The sequence below is a fragment of the Hemitrygon akajei genome, unplaced genomic scaffold (assembly GCF_048418815.1).
Source record: "Hemitrygon akajei unplaced genomic scaffold, sHemAka1.3 Scf000048, whole genome shotgun sequence".
Taxonomy (NCBI): domain Eukaryota; kingdom Metazoa; phylum Chordata; class Chondrichthyes; order Myliobatiformes; family Dasyatidae; genus Hemitrygon; species Hemitrygon akajei.
The window spans coordinates 1,035,269-1,052,369 of NW_027331934.1; the positions used below are offsets into that span (position 1 = coordinate 1,035,269).

A 17,101-nucleotide genomic window follows, 5' to 3' on the forward strand; every position below is an offset into this window, starting at 1 on the left:
ACCTCCTCCATTTCCCGCACTTCGGCCCTCACCCCATCTTCTCGTCACCACAACAGGGACCGAGTTCCCCTTGTCCTCAACTACCACCCCGTCAGCCTCTGGATCCAGCATATTATCCTCTGCAACTTCCTCCACCTTCAACAGGACCCCACCACTAAGCACATCTTTCCCTCTCTACCCCTCTCTGCTTTTCGCAGGGATCGTTCGCTCCGTGACTCCCTGGTCCACACGACCCTCCCCACAGATCTCCCACCTGGTACTTATCCCTGCAAGCGTAAGTGCTACACCTGTCCCTACACCTCCTCTCTTACCACCATTCAGGGCCCCAAACAGTCCTTCCAGGTGAGGCAACAATTCACTGGTGAGTCTGTTGGGGTCATCTATTGCACCCGGTGCTCCCGGTGCGGCTCCTCCACATCGGTGATAGCCAACGCAGATTGGGGGTCTGCTTCGCCAAGCACCTCCGCTCTGTCTGCCACAACAGACAGGATCTCCCGGTTGCCACCCACTTCAACTCTGCTTCACATTCCCATTCCGGTATGTCCACACATGGCCTCCTCTACTGCCATGATGAGGCTAAACTCAGGTTGGAGGAGCAACACCTCATATACCGTCTGGGTAGTCTCCAGCCCCTTGGTATGAACATTGGATTCTCCAACTTCCTGTAATTCCCATCCCAGTTTGACTCTGTCCCCTTGTCCAGCTGCCTATCACTCCCTCATGGTTCCACCTCCTTCTACTGCCCAGTGTGCTATTCCCTATTCCTTCTTCACCTTTCCTGCCTATCCCTTCCCTGCTTTCCCTCCCCCACCCATTTATCTTTCCACTTCCTGGTTTTTCACCTGGCATCTACTAGCCTTCTCCTTCCCACCCTCCCCCCACCATCTTAATAGGGCCTCTGTCTGCTCCCTCTTCAGTCCTGATGAAGGGTTCTGGCCCGAACCGTTGACTGCTCGTTTCCACGGATGCTGCTCGACCTGCTGAGTTCATCCAGCTTGTTTGTACGTGTTGCTTTGACTCCAGCATCTGAAACATCAAGTGAGAAACAGCAGGAGGTGGCCATTCAGCCCCTCCTACCAACAACAAGATGGCAGCTGCTCTCCCATCTCAGCCATATTTCTGCCGGATCCTCATTTCCTCGATCCCTTCGGTCTCCACACATCTGTCGACCTCATTTTTATGTGAGGACGATTGCCGAGTCTTCACCGCCCTCTGTGGTGGGGATTTACAGACATTCACCACCCTCTAAGTGGAGACATCTCCCCTCATCTCAGTCTCGGACAGTCCACCCCACCCCCTTTTTCAGAACCTGGGATCATGGTTCAACCAGTAATTATGTTGTGCATTTCGATGTGTTCACCTCTCAGTTCTCAAATCTCTAAATGAAGGTGTTTTTGCATTTGATCTTTCTTCAAATGACGACCCCACCATGCCAGGGATCAGTTTGGTGAATCTTCATTGCATTCTCTGTAACAAATACTCTCTAACCTCTTTGTTAATCCTCTATGGAATTAATTTCCATCTTCTGCAGCCCCGTGTTGCCCCAAACACTCACCTCCGACCCCTGTCACTGTTTCAACCTTCTCACCTCCCCCCTCACCTGTATCCACCTCTCACTCCCCAGCTCCTGCCTCATCCCCAGCCCTCACCTCTTTTCTCTGACTATTTCCCATCCACTCTCAGTCCAGAGGGAGGGTCTCGGCCCGAAATGTTGATGGTCCATTTCCCTCCACATATGCTGCCCGGCCCACTGAGTTCCTCCGGCAGTTTGTCCTTTGGTCCGTATAACCCGTGTTAGCATGAGGAGCCAGATTTTACACCATATCCCAGGTATAATATCAACCAAACCAAAATAATTGTTAAGGTCATTTTCACTCTTATACCCAATAACTCTTACAATAAATACAATGTACCTTTGACCTCCCTCCCTACCCACTGCACCTCAGTCCCTCTCAATTTAAACACACTCAGGATTTTGGTTTGTCCTACAGAAGTGGGTGATCTCACATTTCCCACATTGGGCTCCAGCTGACCTGTTGTTCCCACTCACTCTTTTTGCCTCCATTACCCCGAAACCTTTTGACAAGAAACACAGAACATAGAACAGTACAGCACAGGAACAGGCCCTCAATGCTGTGCTCAATCTATTCAATTAATGAAATGGTTAACTAAACTAATCTCTTCTGCCAGAACAATGTCCATATCCTTCCATTTTCCTCACATTCATGTGCTGATCTAAATATCTCTTAAAAGTCCCCAGTCTATCTGCCACTAGCATCACTCCAGGCAAGTTCAAGTTACACTCTCACTATAAATGCATGGCATCTTGTATTGGACATTTCTACCCCGGGTAAAAAGATATTCTGTGTCTACTCTATCTATGTGTCTCATAACCTTATGAATCTCAATCATCTCACCCTGGCCTGCGCCACTCTGGAGAAAACAACCCAAGCTTGTCCAACCTCTCGTAATAGCTCATGCCCTCTAATCCAGGCAATATCCTGGTAAACCTCTCCTGCACTCCTTCCAGGGCCATTGACATCCTTCCTGGAATGAGACAACCAGAACTGTATGAAATACTTTAGATGTGCCTAACTCGTGTTTTATAAGTTATGCAACATAACTTCCTGAATTTTGAATGTAATATCTTCACTAATAGACAAGCATGCCAATTGCCTTCTTAACCACCCTGTTAATCTGTGTAGCCACTTTCAGGGTGTGATGAACTTGGTTTCTGAGATCCCTCTGCCAATTGACACTGTTAACGGTCTTGTATTTAACAGTGTATTATCTCTATAATTGACCTACTGAGCTGCCAAGATGATCATCACTAATCAAATCTCACTTAGTTGTCTCACGTACTGTTGAATTTATTGTCAAGTGTGCATGTACAGGAAGGTACTGGTACAGAGAAACACTGATTTGCAGAAGCATCACAGGCAAGTACATTCAGATAACTCACAGAACAGAAATTATACAGTTCTGTATCATTATCAATATAGAAATACAAGTTTTATGTCATTACCAATATACAAATATGTATGCTCTGTCAATAATCAAAAATACACATTTTGTGTCAATAACAATGTGTAAATATACTTTTTTTTCCCAAGAGCAGACTTGGAAATGTCGAATTTGGTCTCTCCGCCAAATTGTTGACACAGTTTGGGAACAACTGGGCTCTAAGTACTGGTCCCTGGAACACACACTGTGACATCCTGCAGGCCCAAGAAGGGTCTGGTTATTCTTTTCTTTAAACACACAGACAACAAGAAAGGAACAGGCCGCTCAGCCCATCCTGTCATTCAGTAAGACCCAACACTGGTCCATCCTTGCCCTCCAACACCACTTCAGTCCACTTTGCCCAGACCATTGGCCTCACTTGCAGCTCAACAGTCTGCCAGTGTTTGACCCGAAAAGTGGTGAATTTCTCTGCTCGACACCACTGTGGACTCAGACATTTCCACAGACGAGCCCTGCATGTCCGTTCCCCAATGTGAATGGGCTCCTTCCCCCATCCTGCTCCCTCTCTGGATTGATAATATCTTTCCTACAGTAGCGTGAACACAACTATACATAATACTCTGCGCAGCCACACCAGCTATTTATATGACTACAATATATTGTCCACAATCCAAAATGCAATGCCCTAACTGATGAAGGCCAGAATGATTAAAGACTTCGTTTCCAGCCTCTATACTTGCACGTCCACTTTCAGTGAACTGTGCAATTGTACTCCCAGGTCACTCTGTTCCACGACACTCCATGCCCTCCCATTCACTATACCAGTCCCACTCTGGTCTGACTGTCCAAAATGCACCATCTTTTACTTGCCCACATGGAAAACCATTTGTCATTCCTCAGTCCATCTCCATAACAGACCCAAGGTCCCTTTGAAATACAAAGTAACCTGTTGCAATATAAAGCAGACTCCCGAATTTTGTGTCAAACTTGCTAACCATGCTACGTACATTCATATACAAACCAATGGCATGAATAATGAATTACAAAGGTCTCAATTGTGACACACGCATTTCAATCATCACAGGCCTCCACTCGCTAGATCCATCTTCAACCATCACCCTCTGCTTCCTGTCATCGAGCCCGGTCTGAATCCACCTCTTCAGTTCCCCATGAGTCCCATGTCAACTAATCTTCCAGATCAGCTGCCATGTGGAATCTTGTTACAGACTTTAGCAAAGTCCATACGGACAACATCACTGCCCAACTTCACCTATCCCCATAGTTACCTCTTCAAAAATCTCCAGAATACTTGAGAGGCTTGACGTCCCTCTGGGTGGTGTAGTTGGTGATTTCCCCATAATCAACGTCTAACCACCCGAGATTTCAGCTTCACTGCAGACTCAGGGAGTTCTGATCCCAGCTGCAGAATTACCAACCTGTATACTGTCAGTTCCATATCCTCAGAGTCACCACACCAATATTACAGTATAACCCACATACAGACTCCTCTTTGACGTTTTGGTGTTTGTAGATTTATCTATCTGGACTGAAGCCCGTATACTGACAGTTCTATATACTCGGAGGCTCCATCCCAATATTATAACCCACACACAGACTCTCCTAGGATGCTCTGGCATTGTCAATTTGCTGTTGTGTTCCTACCATTTCCTATTCACAGACTAAGGTAGAACTGGAACCTAATGACTCTGCCTTGGCCAGTGCTCAGGCTGGTTCTCTGGTCTGTAGATTGTGAGAGGATGCAGACACACTTCAGCTTGTATCAGCAGCTAAACTGAGCACGTTTGATCACTATATCATTGCTGTGTGGGATCTCACCCTGCAGAATTGGCTTCCATGTTTCCCCACAGTGTAGCAGGAACAAAGCAGTTTTAGTGAAAAATCACAAAATAGAAAACTCTGGGAACTCAGTACTTCAGGCTACATCTGTGAAAGGAGAAATTGTGGAAGACCCAGTTTCAGAAATGGGACTGTCCAAGATCCTGCCAGATCAGCTGAGTGATTCCAGTATATCCTCCTTGCTTTACATTTCCTACAAAATTAGTTTTTTGTGTCTACTTCAATGCACATATATTATTTGGTTGCAAAATGTTTGGGGCACCCCAAACTGTTCAACAGATTTCTGTAAATGCCACCTCACCCCACCCCAGCAATTTGTCAGTTTTCAGTTCCTTCTAACCCTGATGTAAACACATCCCATACAGTAAATGCTCACAGCATCCTTTCCTCCCACTATCATTCTGTTGCATTTGTTCCTGAGGCCACTGTCTGTACGCTGAGAAGTGGTGAACACAGAGGGATAAAATGTGCAACTCTTCTTCCAGCTCTGGCTGGCTGTTACCCTGGAAACGGAGGAAGTAACTCACCAAAAATAAATGGAAAAGGAAACACTGGAGCTCATAACATATTATATTGAAATTGTTATGACAAAGATTAACACTGCAATATTTTGTAACAGTGAAGCTAAAACTCAAATGGCTGTGTTTACCCTGCCATGTTCTGTACCAATGTAACCTCAATTAACAAAAAATAATACACAATTCCTGGAAAACAGTGAGGTGAAACAGGAATAACTATAGACAATAGACAGTAGGTGCAGGAGTAGACCATTCGGCCCTTTAGCCAGCACCGCCATTCAATGTGATCATTGCTGATCACACACAATCAGTACCCCGTTCCTGCCCTCTCCCCATATCCCTTGACTCCGCTATCTTCTACTTCGCAATGAAGACAAAGGTTAGAAGAAAGATTGCTGATAGATATAATTGAGCTGATGGGATACAGTCTGGACAAGACTGAACAGGATGGGCAGGGAACGAGCAGATAGAATCAGGTAGGAAAAGGGATCAAGAACAATCCCTGATGGTCCTCCAGCAAAACACAGGTACTGAATTAATAGTACATACTACTGTATAAATGATTCTAAAATGACAACACTAGGACAAATAAGAACTTTAGCATCACCAAATTTCATCAACACACCATAAAACGTATCCCATCCGGATACCTCACACCTTCGTACAGCTACTTTCTTCTGTTGGCTTCCAGAAACAGCAGAGAACTGAACACAGCTGAACACATCATGGAAACCAGCCTCCCCATGGACTCGCTCTATACTTCCCGCAGCCTCAGTAAATCAGGCAACATAATCATCACTAATCAAACCTCACTGAGTTCTCTCAGGTCCTGTTGAATTTATTGCCAAGTGCACAAGTACGGGAAGGTACGGGGACAGAAAAACACTGATTTGTGGCAGCATCACAGGCAAGTACATTCAGTTAACACACGGAACACAAATTATATAAAATCTCTGTCAGTAACAATATGGAAATATGTTTACGTCATCCTGCTAACAGGACCAGAACAACTGGGGCTGAGCGGTGGCTCATCTCAGACGGTTCGGTGTGAAGGTCTCACAACCCGGACCGACCCCGGCAGATTCTGTGAAGGAAGCGAGGCGAGGCCGCCAGTTCGGGAAAGTTCATCCCCTCCCCGTTTCTCTCTCCCTCCCCACCCCCACCTTTTATTCTCCAGTTCTCTTGTTTGAATTCGGGACCTCCCCGCTCCGGACCTGTTTCAATACTCACCGAAAGGAAATTGTTGGTGTCGCCCCGCAGAGAATAATCCGTCCCCGGCTTCCTGCCCTAAGGGGCGAGGGTGGGAATGGGAACCCGATCCCGATCCCGATCCCACCGCCAACCCGCTTCAACAAAGAACGAAAAACAACACCGCCCTTCCCGTACTGAGCATGCGCGATGTCGCCAGCCCGTCACCAGGTAAGTGGGCGGGGTTACGGAACGAAGCTGCAGATCCACAAACCTACCTGTGCAGGTAGACCCATTGTCTCAGATTGCTCCTGCCCCACCCAACTCATTTCTGCATACCTTGACGCTGTCTTATCCTCCCTTGTTCAATCCCTTCCCAACTATGTTCGTGACACTTCTCACGCTTTGAATTTTTTCAATGATTTAGTTCCCTCGCCCCCACCGCCTTATCTTCTCCATGGACGTCCAGTCCCTCTATACCTCCATCCCCCACCTGGACGGTCTCAAAGCTCTCCGCTTCCTTTTGCATTCCAGACCTAAACAATTCCCCTCTACCACCATTCTCCTCTGTCCAGCGGAATTAGTTCTTACTCTCAATAATTTCTCCTTTGGCTCCTCCCACTTCCTCCAAACCAAAGGTGTAGCCATGGGCACCCGCATGGGTCCCAGTTATGCCTGCCTTTTTGTTGGCTTTGTGGAACAGTCCATGTTCCAAGTCTTTACGGGTATCCATCCCCCTCTCTTCCTTCGCTACATCGACGACTGCATTGGCGCTGCCTCCTGTTCGCATGCTGAGCTCGTTGACTTCATTAACTTTGCCTCCAACTTTCACCCTGCCCTCAAATTTACCTGGTCCATTTCCGGCACCTCCCACCCCTTTCTTGATATTTCTGTCTCCATTTCTGGAGACGGCCTATCTACTGATATCTACTATAAGCCTACAGACCCTCACAGCTACCTGGACTATTATTCTTCCCACCCTGTCTCTTGCAAAAATGTTATCCCCTTCTCACAATTCCTCCGTCTCCGCCGCATCTGCTCTCAGAATGAGGCTTTTCATTCCAGGACGAAGGAGATGTTTCCCTTTTTTAAACAAAGGGGCTCTGACGGTGGTGTCTGATAAGAGGATGCTGTCCAAGTTGCATGCCATCTTGGACAATGACTCCCATCCTCTCCATAATGTACTGATTAGGCACAGGATTACATTCAGCCAGAGGCTCATTCCACCGAGATGTAACACTGAGCGTCATAGGAAGTCATTCCTACCTGTGGCCATCAAGCATTACAACTCCTCCCTCGGAGTGTCAGACACCCAGAGCCAATAGGCGGGCCCTGGACTTACTTCAACTTGGCATGATTAATTTATTATTATTTAATTATTTATGGTTTTATATCGCAATATTTCTTCACTATTCTTGGTGGTGCGTCTGTAACGAAACCCAATTTCCCTCGGGATCAATAAAGTATGTCTGTCTGTCTGTCATCACCTCTGCTCTGAAACGCATCTCTCCCATTTCCCGCACATCTGCCCTCACCCCATCTGCCCACCACCCGACTCGGGATAGGGTTCCCCTTGTCCTCACCCACCACCCCACCAGCCTCCGGTCCAACGTATAATTCTCCGTAATTTCCACCACCTCCGACGGGATCCCACCTCTTTCCCTCCACATTCCCTTTCTGCTTTCCGCAGGGATCGCTCCCGATGCGACTCCCTTGTCCCCCCATCCCTTCCCACCGATCTCCCTCCCCACCGATCTCCCTCCTGGCACTTATCATTGTAAGCAGAACAAGTGCTACACCTGCCCTTACACTTCCTCTCTCACCACCATTCAGGGCCCCAGAAAGTCCTTCCAGGTGAGGCGACACTTCACCTGTGAGTCGACTGGTATGGTATAATGCGTCCAGTGATCCCGGTGTGGCCTTTGGTGAGACCCGACGCAGACTGGGAGACCATTTCGCTGAACACCTATGCTCTGTCTGCCAAGGAAAGCAGGATCTCCCAGTGGCCACACATTTTAATTCCACGTCCCATTCCCACTCTGATATGTCTATCCATGGCCTCCTGTACTGTCAAGATGAAGCCACACTCAGGTTGGAGGAACAACACCTTATATACCGGCTGGGTAGCCTCTAACCTGATGGCATGAACATTGACTTCTCTAACTTCTGTTAATGCCCCTCCTCTCCTTCTTACCCCATCCCTGATATATTTAGTTTTTTTTCCACCCTCCTTTTTTTCTCTCTTTCTGCCCGTCACTCTGCCTGTCCTCCATCTCCCTCTAGTGCCCCCTCCCTCTTTCTTTCTCCCGAAGCCTCCCGTCCCATGAACCTTTCCCTTCTCCAGCTCTGTATCCCTTTTGCCAATCACCTTTCCAGCTCTTAGCTTCACCCCACCCCCTCCGGTCTTCTTCTATCATTTCGCATTTTCCCCTCCCCTCGTACTTTCAAATCTCTTACTATCTTTCCTTTCAGTTAGTCCTGACGAAGGGTCTCGGCCCGAAACGTCGACAGTGCTTCTCCCAATAGATGCTGCCTGGCCTGCTGTGTTCCACCAGCATTTTGTGTGTGCTGCAGATGCTGCGGATCCGCGGTAAAACAGGATCACGTGACCGGTGGAGGGTCTCTCACGTGACCTGGTGACTCCGCTCCTCGCCCCTCACACTCCGCCCGATCTCCCCACCACATTTCCCATGTTATTCCATATTTACACCAGGTACATGTTTAACATTTTCCCTCCGTATATTCCCGTGCCATCCCTCCACCTCCCTGGGTTAGGGGTTACGAGTTTGAATTCCATTCCGGTCCGACTAACATTTTAGATCCAAAATAGAATTGTGCAGGTTTCATGTAAATCAGTCTATGTTTATAAATATTAATTTCTATTCACATTCCCCCGGTCTTACTGGACGGGAACACTTAAACATCAACTGAGAAACAGCAGGAGGGGGCCATTCAGACCCTCTAACTATCAACAAGATGGCGGCTGCCCTCCATCTCAGCCAGATGTTTTTGCCCGATCCGCATTTCCTCGATCCTTTTGGTCTCCACACATCTGCCAGCCTCTGTTTTATGTGAAGAAGATCACTGAGACTTCACCGCCCTCTGTGGTGGGGATGTACAGACATTCACCACCCTCGGAGTGGAGACATTTCCCCTCATCTCAGTCCCGGACAGTCCATCCCTGTTTCAGAGACTGGGATCCCTAGTTCAACCGGTAATAATGTTGTGCATTTCAATGAGTTCACATCTCAGTCCTCGATTCTCTAAATGAAAGGCTTATCGCATTTGATCTTTCTTCATATGATGACAGACCACCCCAGGGATCAGTTAGGTGAAGCTTCATTGCACTCTCGATAACAAATACTCTCTAACCTCTTTGTTCATCCTCTGTGGAATTAATTTCCATCTTCTGCAGCCCCGTGTTGCCCCAACCACTCACCTCCCACCCTTGTCACTATTTCCACCTTCCCACCTCCCCCTCACCTGGATCCACCTCTCACTCCCCAGCTCTTGCCCCATCCCCACCCCTCACCTCTTTTCTCTGACTTTTCCATATAACCATATAACAATCACAGCACGGAAACAGGCCATTCCGGCCCTCCTAGTCCGTGCCGAACTCTTAATCTCACCTAGTCCCACCTACCCGCACTCAACCCATAACCCTCCACTCCTTTCCTGTCCATATACCTATCCAATTTTACCTTAAATGACACAACTGAACTGGCCTCTACTACTTCTACATGAAGCTCATTCCACACAGCTATCACTCTCTGAGTAAAGAAATACCCCCTCGTGTTTCCCTTAAACTTTTGCCCCCTAACTGTCAAATCATGTCCTCTCGTTTGAATCTCCCCTACTCTCAATGGAAACAGCCTGTTCACGTCAACTCTATCTATCCCTCTCAACATTTTAAATACCTCGATCAAATGAATAGAGATCTAACTTGTTCAACCTTTCTCTGTAACTTAAGTGCTGAAACCCAGGTAACATCCTAGTAAATCGTCTCTGCACTCTCTCTAATTTATTGATATCTTTCCTATAATTCGGTGACCAGAACTGTACACAATATTCCAAATTTGGCCTTACCAATGTCTTGTACAATTTTAACATTACATCCCAACTTCTGTACTCAATGCTCTGATTTATAAAGGCCAGCGTTCCAAAAGCCTTCTTCACCACCCTATCCACATGAGACTCCACCTTCAGGGAACTATGCACTGTTATTCCTAGATCTCTCTGTTCCGCTGCATTCCTCAATGCCCTACCATTTACCCTGTATGTTCTATTTGGACTATTCCTGCCAAAATGTAGAACCTCACACTTCTCAGCATTAAACTCCATCTGCCAACGTTCAGCCCATTCTTCTAACCGGCATAAATCTTCCCGCAAGCTTTGAAAACCCACCTCATTATCCACAACACCTCCTACCTTAGTATCATCAGCATACTTACTAATCCAATTTACCACCCCATCATCCAGATCATTTATGTATATTACAAACAACATTGGGCCCAAAACAGATCGCTGAGGCACCCCGCTAGTCACCGGCCTCCATCCCGATAAACAATTATCCACCACTACTCTCTGGCATCTCCCATCTAGCCACTGTTGAATCCATTTTATTACTCCAGCATTAATACCTAACGACTGAACCTTCTTAATTAACCTTCCATGTCGAACTTTGTCAAAGGCCTTGCTGAAGTCCATATAGACTACATCCACTGCCTTAACCTCGTCAACATTCCTCGTATCTACTTCAAAAAATTAAATAAGGATTGTCAAACATGACCTTACACGCACAAATCCATGCTGGCTACTCCTAATCAGATCCTGTCTATCCAGATAATTATAAATACTATCTCTCAGAATACTTTCCATTAATTTACCCACCACTGATGTCAAACTGACAGGTCTATAATTGCCAGGCTTACTTCTAGAACCCTTTTTAAACAATAGAACCACATGAGCAATACGCCAATCCTCCAGCACAATCCCCGTTTCTAATGACATCTGAAAGATCTCCGTCAGAGCTCCTGCTATCTCTACACAAACTTCCCTCAAGGTCCTGGGGAGTATCCTGTCAGGACCCGGAGATTTATCCACTTTTAAATTTCTTAAAAGCGCCAGTACTTCCACCTCTTTAATTGTCATAGGTTCCATAACTTCCTTAATTGTTTCCCACACCTTACACCATTCAATATCCTTCTCCTTAGTGAATACCGAAGAGAAGAAATCGTTCAAAATCTCTCCCATCTCCCTCGGCTCCTCACATAGCTGACCACCCTAATTCTCTAAGGGACCAATTTTATCCCTCACTATCCTCTTGCTTTTAATATAACTGTAGAAGCCTTTCGGATTTACTTCCACCTTATTTGCCAAACCAAACTCGTAACTTCTTTTAGCTTTTCTAATCTCTTCCTTAAGTTTCCTTTTACATTCTTTATATTCCTCGAGCAATTACTTTACACCATGCTGCCTATATCTATTGTAGACATCCCTCTTTTTTCGAACCAAGTTTCTAATATCCATTGAAAACCATGGCGCTTTCAAACCTTTAACCTTTCCTTTCAACCGAACAGGAACATAAAGATTCTGTACCCTCATAATTTCACCCTTAAGTGACCTCCATTTCTCAATTACATCCTTCCCATAAAACAACTTGACCCAATCCACTCTCTCTAAGTCCCTGCGCATCTCCTCAAAGTTAGCCTTTCTCCAATCAAAAATCTCAACTCTCGGTCCAGTCCTGTCCTTCTCCATAATTATATTGAAGCTAATGCTATTGTGATCACTGGACCCGAAGTGCTCCCCAACACATACATCTGTCAGCTGACCTATCGCATTCCCTGACAGGAGATCCAACACTGCCCCATCTCTAGTCGGTACTTCTATGTATTGTTGCAAAAAACTATCCTGCACACATTTCACAAACTCTAAACCTTCCAGCCCTTTTACAGAATGAGCTTCCCAATCTATGTGTGGAAAATTAAAATCTCCCACAATCACCACCTTGTGTTTACTACAAATATCTGCTATCTCCTTACACATTTGCTCTTCCAACTCACGCTCCCCATTAGGTGGCCTATAATACACTCCCATCAGTGTTACTACACCTTTCCCATTCCTCAATTCCACCCAAATAGCCTCCCTAGAGGAGCTCTCTAATCTATCCTTCCAAAGCACCGCCATAAGATTTTCTCACCTCCACCTCTGGCCTCTCATGTGATTTCCAATACGAATTTCACGTCCTCTCACCTGCTTATCACTTCCCTCTGGGTCCACTGTTCCATCCCTTTCTCCTGTTCTCCACTCTCCTCTCCTATTAGACTCTATTTTCTTCTGCTCTTGAGCTTTCCTACCTACCTGGCTTCAACTGTCACCTTCCTGCGAGACATTTCCTCGCCCGCCCCGATTTTATTCAGATATTTCTCCCATCCCATCTCAGTCCTGAAGGGGGGTTCAACTGGAAACTCTTTTCGATAGAGGCTGCCCGGCCTGCTGAGTTCCGCCAGCATTTTATTTGTGTTGCTCTGAATTTCCAGCATCTGAGGACTTCGTCGTGTTTGTGATTTCCCTCTCCGTTGTCCCTCTGGCCTCCGACCACTGGTGGCGCTGTGCAGACCTCTGTCCACCAGTGTGGCTACGGAGAACCTCCTGCTGAACGCAGGCGCGGCGTATCTCCTATTCGGGCAGCGATGAGTAAGGGGCTGATCCCGGGGTTGTGTAAATTGGGGCCGACTGCAGAGGGAAAGGCCCGGGATCGAGCTCGGCCGGACGGCTGGAAGCTCCGGGCTCTCCGGTCCCGCAGCTCCGGTTTTAGCTTTGGGCCCGAACGCTGTGGGATCGGTAAGTTGTGGTTCCCCGAGCCGGAAGGATGCTTGGAACGAAGGGGATCTGTCTGTTTGTGTGGATAGAGCTGATAGGTGGATGTATAGGTGTGGGGTGAGTGAGCGGATGAGGGATGTGGGAGCAGAGTGGTGATCGGACGTTCTGTAACCCGGGGAAGAGAGGTCCCGGGACAAAATAAGTTGTTAACTGGGGAGAATCTGGGCAATTGGATGAGTCTGTTGGCGTGTCCTTTCGGGAAGCAGCAATTCTCTGATCATATTAATTACTGTGTAATGTTGCTGTTAACATTGTGTTTGTTACAGAGCCCAGAGTCTGGGAGACCATGGGCTGCGACTGCAGATTGGGAAGGGGGGGGGGGGGGGGGGGAGGTCAGTGACCTTTGCATCAGAGGAGGACACGGGTTTGTACAGATGGTTCGGATCTAGTGGGACATCCGGTGTTTACAAAGGGAGAGAGAGTTTTAACCAGCGAAGCATGGCCAGAGGTGGAGGGGTACAGGAGCTGTCTGATAGATCGTTTTACAGTAATTGTATTTTTATATAATCTCACAGACGGTGACTGAGGAAGAGGCTTGTTGATGGAGGGTACCCGGAGGTGAGCAGGTCAGACACGGTATCAGGAGAGTGACAGTGATATGATTTCCTGTGTCACGGGTACAGACAGTCGTCTCCAGTGAGGAGTTTGTGTGGAGATGCAGCTTCCCTGGAGGTGGAGGAAAGAGGACACACCAACAGGTGGAACCAGCTGTGGGAAGACATGGTTTGTCAGGTCTGAGGACGAGCTGAATATACCATAACCTTCAGACTGAATCAGAAAACCATTCTGAGGGTATTTGAAATGACAGAAGCAGGGGAGATATGATCACATGTGCAGAGGGCAGGGGTTGTGTCTACAGACCCTCAGTGAGATGGTTCCAGTTATAACGTGCAGGGATGAAAGCAGTGTTTGGAGTCTGATTTAATCACCGATTCTGACACAGTGAGGTTAGTTTTGCTGTAGGGTGGCAACATTAACAGAAGAAAACACAGGAACTTCATCAATTGCCAGTTGTTCAGCAGACGTGATCAATTGGTATATTACCTTGACAGAAACAGATATTCCCAGTGGTGACAAAAGGGTTCAGTCTGGTTTATTTCAGGTTGGTGAGGGGTGTGGAGTTTTGAAATCAATGCCTTTCGGTGCCACCATTGTTAATTTCGCATGTCCGGAGTGGCGGATCACACAGCACGGAAACAGGACTTTGGCTGGCCATACCTGTTCTGATCATCCACTCACTGTCTCCACCGGTCCCGTTTATCAGCACTTGGTTCATAGCCGACTGTATCTCGGCAGTTTCAATGCTCATCCTCTTCGTAAATGTTGTGAAGGGACCAGCCTCCACCACCACCTCGGGCAGTGTGTTCCAGATTTCAGCTACCCTCCGAGTGAGAAATCTCTTCCTCAGATCCCTCTAAACCTCTTCATCCTCTGCTTAAATCTATGCCCTCTGATCTGTGACACTTCTGTCCCAGGATCGGGGCCGATATGGGCATCAGTGAGGCCTTTGATAAGGTTCACATGGTAAGTTGCTGTGGAAAGTCAGATCACACGGGATCCAGGGAGAGCTGGCTCACTGGATGCACAGTTGTCTTGATGGTAGGAAGCAGAGAGTGATGGTGGGAGGCTGTTTATTGGACTCGAGGCCCCAGCCTAGTGAGGTTCCCCAGGGTTACACCACATTGCTCTCAATATTAATTGATATTTAATGATATTTCCATTTGCACAGTTTGTTGAATTCTATGCTCCACTTGATCTTTCATTGATCCTGTTACTATTCTATAGATTTGCTAAGTGTTCCTGTAGGAAAAACTATCTCAGGGTTGTATGTGGTGACATATATGTACACTGATAATAACATTTACTTTGAACATCAACCACTGCTACTTGTCATCTGGATCAGTAATTTGGTTAAGAATGTACAGGGTATGGAAAGTAGGTTTGCAGCAAGTTCAAACAATTACTTTTTTCTGAAAGATATTAAGTATAAACACTCCGCTTTGTTTCCCTCTCCACACTCAACCACCCCCTCCCCCTTACTGTCTTCCCTCTCTGCCCCGTCCTCGCTCTCACCCTGACATTGGACAAACGTTCAGGGTGAAAGTGAAGTATTTCCGGGGAATCTGAAGGGGGATTCTTCACTCAGAGGTTGGTGAGAGTGTGGTATGAGCTGCCAGTGGAAGTGGAGAATGTGGGTTCGATTTAGACACTAAAGAGGAATTTGGGTGAGGACATGGATGGGAGGTGTATGGAGGCTCGGGTGCAGTTAGTTGGAACTAGGCAGTAATAACAAAAACAGGTCGGCATGGACTAGAAGGGCCAAAAGGCCTGTTTCAGTGCTGCTGCTGCTCTCTGTGCCTCTAACAATATTCTCATTAGTAATTTCCACAATCAGTACTTTGCTACTTCTGACTGAACTCCGAAATTTACTCAAACAAGAACTGAAAGACTCTTGGTTGGCTACAAAAAGTGTTCACAAGCTGTGATACTTGCCAAAGGGGATGTTACTCAGTAATGACAATGCAGGGTGCCCAAACTTTTGTTTCTGGCCCTTTTCCTTTTTTGTTATTTTGAAATTGCAAAAGATGGAAATAAAAATGTAATCTTGCTTAAAATATTAAAGAAATGTGTCATCTTTAACTATGCCTTTTGTAATCAGGTCATCTTTTAATCACTTAGCTATTTACAGTAACAGAAATTTTGACCAGGGGTGCCTAAACTTTTGCATGCCACTGTGTATATCCTGTGCCTTCCAAACTGCTTCCAAAAATTCCAGCCATTGCTACTCTGTTTTCATCCATGCCCACGTTTTTTTTAGATCAATTTTGACCAATTTTTCTCTCAAGCCTCTCTAATTCTCTTTGTTCCACATCGACTTTAGCTTCTCCTTCACTAATGTCAGGGGGAATTTGATCATATTAAATTCACTTGCCCCTAAGTGTTCTTTGGACTTTAGTGACCTAATTAATTCTGGTTCATTACAACACCCAATGCAGAATAGCTGATCTCCAACTGGGCTCAAACACGAGCTGCTCGAAAAAAGCATCTTGTAGGCTTTCTAGGAAATTCCTCCTTTTGAGACCAACACCATCCTAATTTTCCGAATCACCTGCATGACAATCCCCATGACTATCCTAACATTACACTTTTGGCAAGCGTTTTCTATCTCCCTTTGTAATTTGTGGATCACATACTTACTACTGTTTGAGGGGCTCGAAACAATTCCCATCAGGGATTTTGTTTTACATTTGCTCTTCCTTAATTCTACCCACTGATATTCTACATCTTCCAACCCTGTGCCACCTCTTTCTCATGTTTTTATTTAATATTTTACCAACAGAGCTACACGACACTACAACCGGCTTGTTATTTCAAGAAAAATAAGTATGTGGGGAAACAAGAGGACCTGCAGATGCTAGAAATCTAGAGAACTACACACAAAGTGCTGGAGGAGCTCAGCATGTCAGGCAGCATCTATGGATGGGAATCAACATTTCGGGCCAAGACCCTTCACCAGGACTCTTGATACCCACATACCTGGAATATCAACAAGCAAAGACAATAGAAAATAGTGTGAAATAGGGAGAACCTTTGACAAAATTTAGTTCGAGGCTTAAGAAAACCTGCCAAACAGAGCTCAATAATTAACAAATACAACAAAGGCAATAAACACTTTCATCAATACCGAC

At 46.3% G+C, this 17,101-nt stretch overlaps 2 protein-coding genes across 2 annotated transcripts in view; one reads left to right on the forward strand and one right to left on the reverse strand.

Moving 5' to 3' along the window:
* Window positions 1-6,683, reverse strand: part of LOC140720925 (NACHT, LRR and PYD domains-containing protein 3-like) — a 54,885-nt gene extending 48,202 nt beyond the window's left edge. The window contains exon 1 of the mRNA XM_073035774.1: window positions 6,570-6,683. The gene's annotated coding sequence lies outside the window, so the exon portion shown is untranslated. The remainder of the gene's footprint in view (window positions 1-6,569) is intronic.
* Window positions 1-17,101, forward strand: part of LOC140720923 (uncharacterized) — a 443,642-nt gene that overhangs the window by 351,565 nt on the left and 74,976 nt on the right. The gene's annotated exons all lie outside the window — the stretch shown is intronic.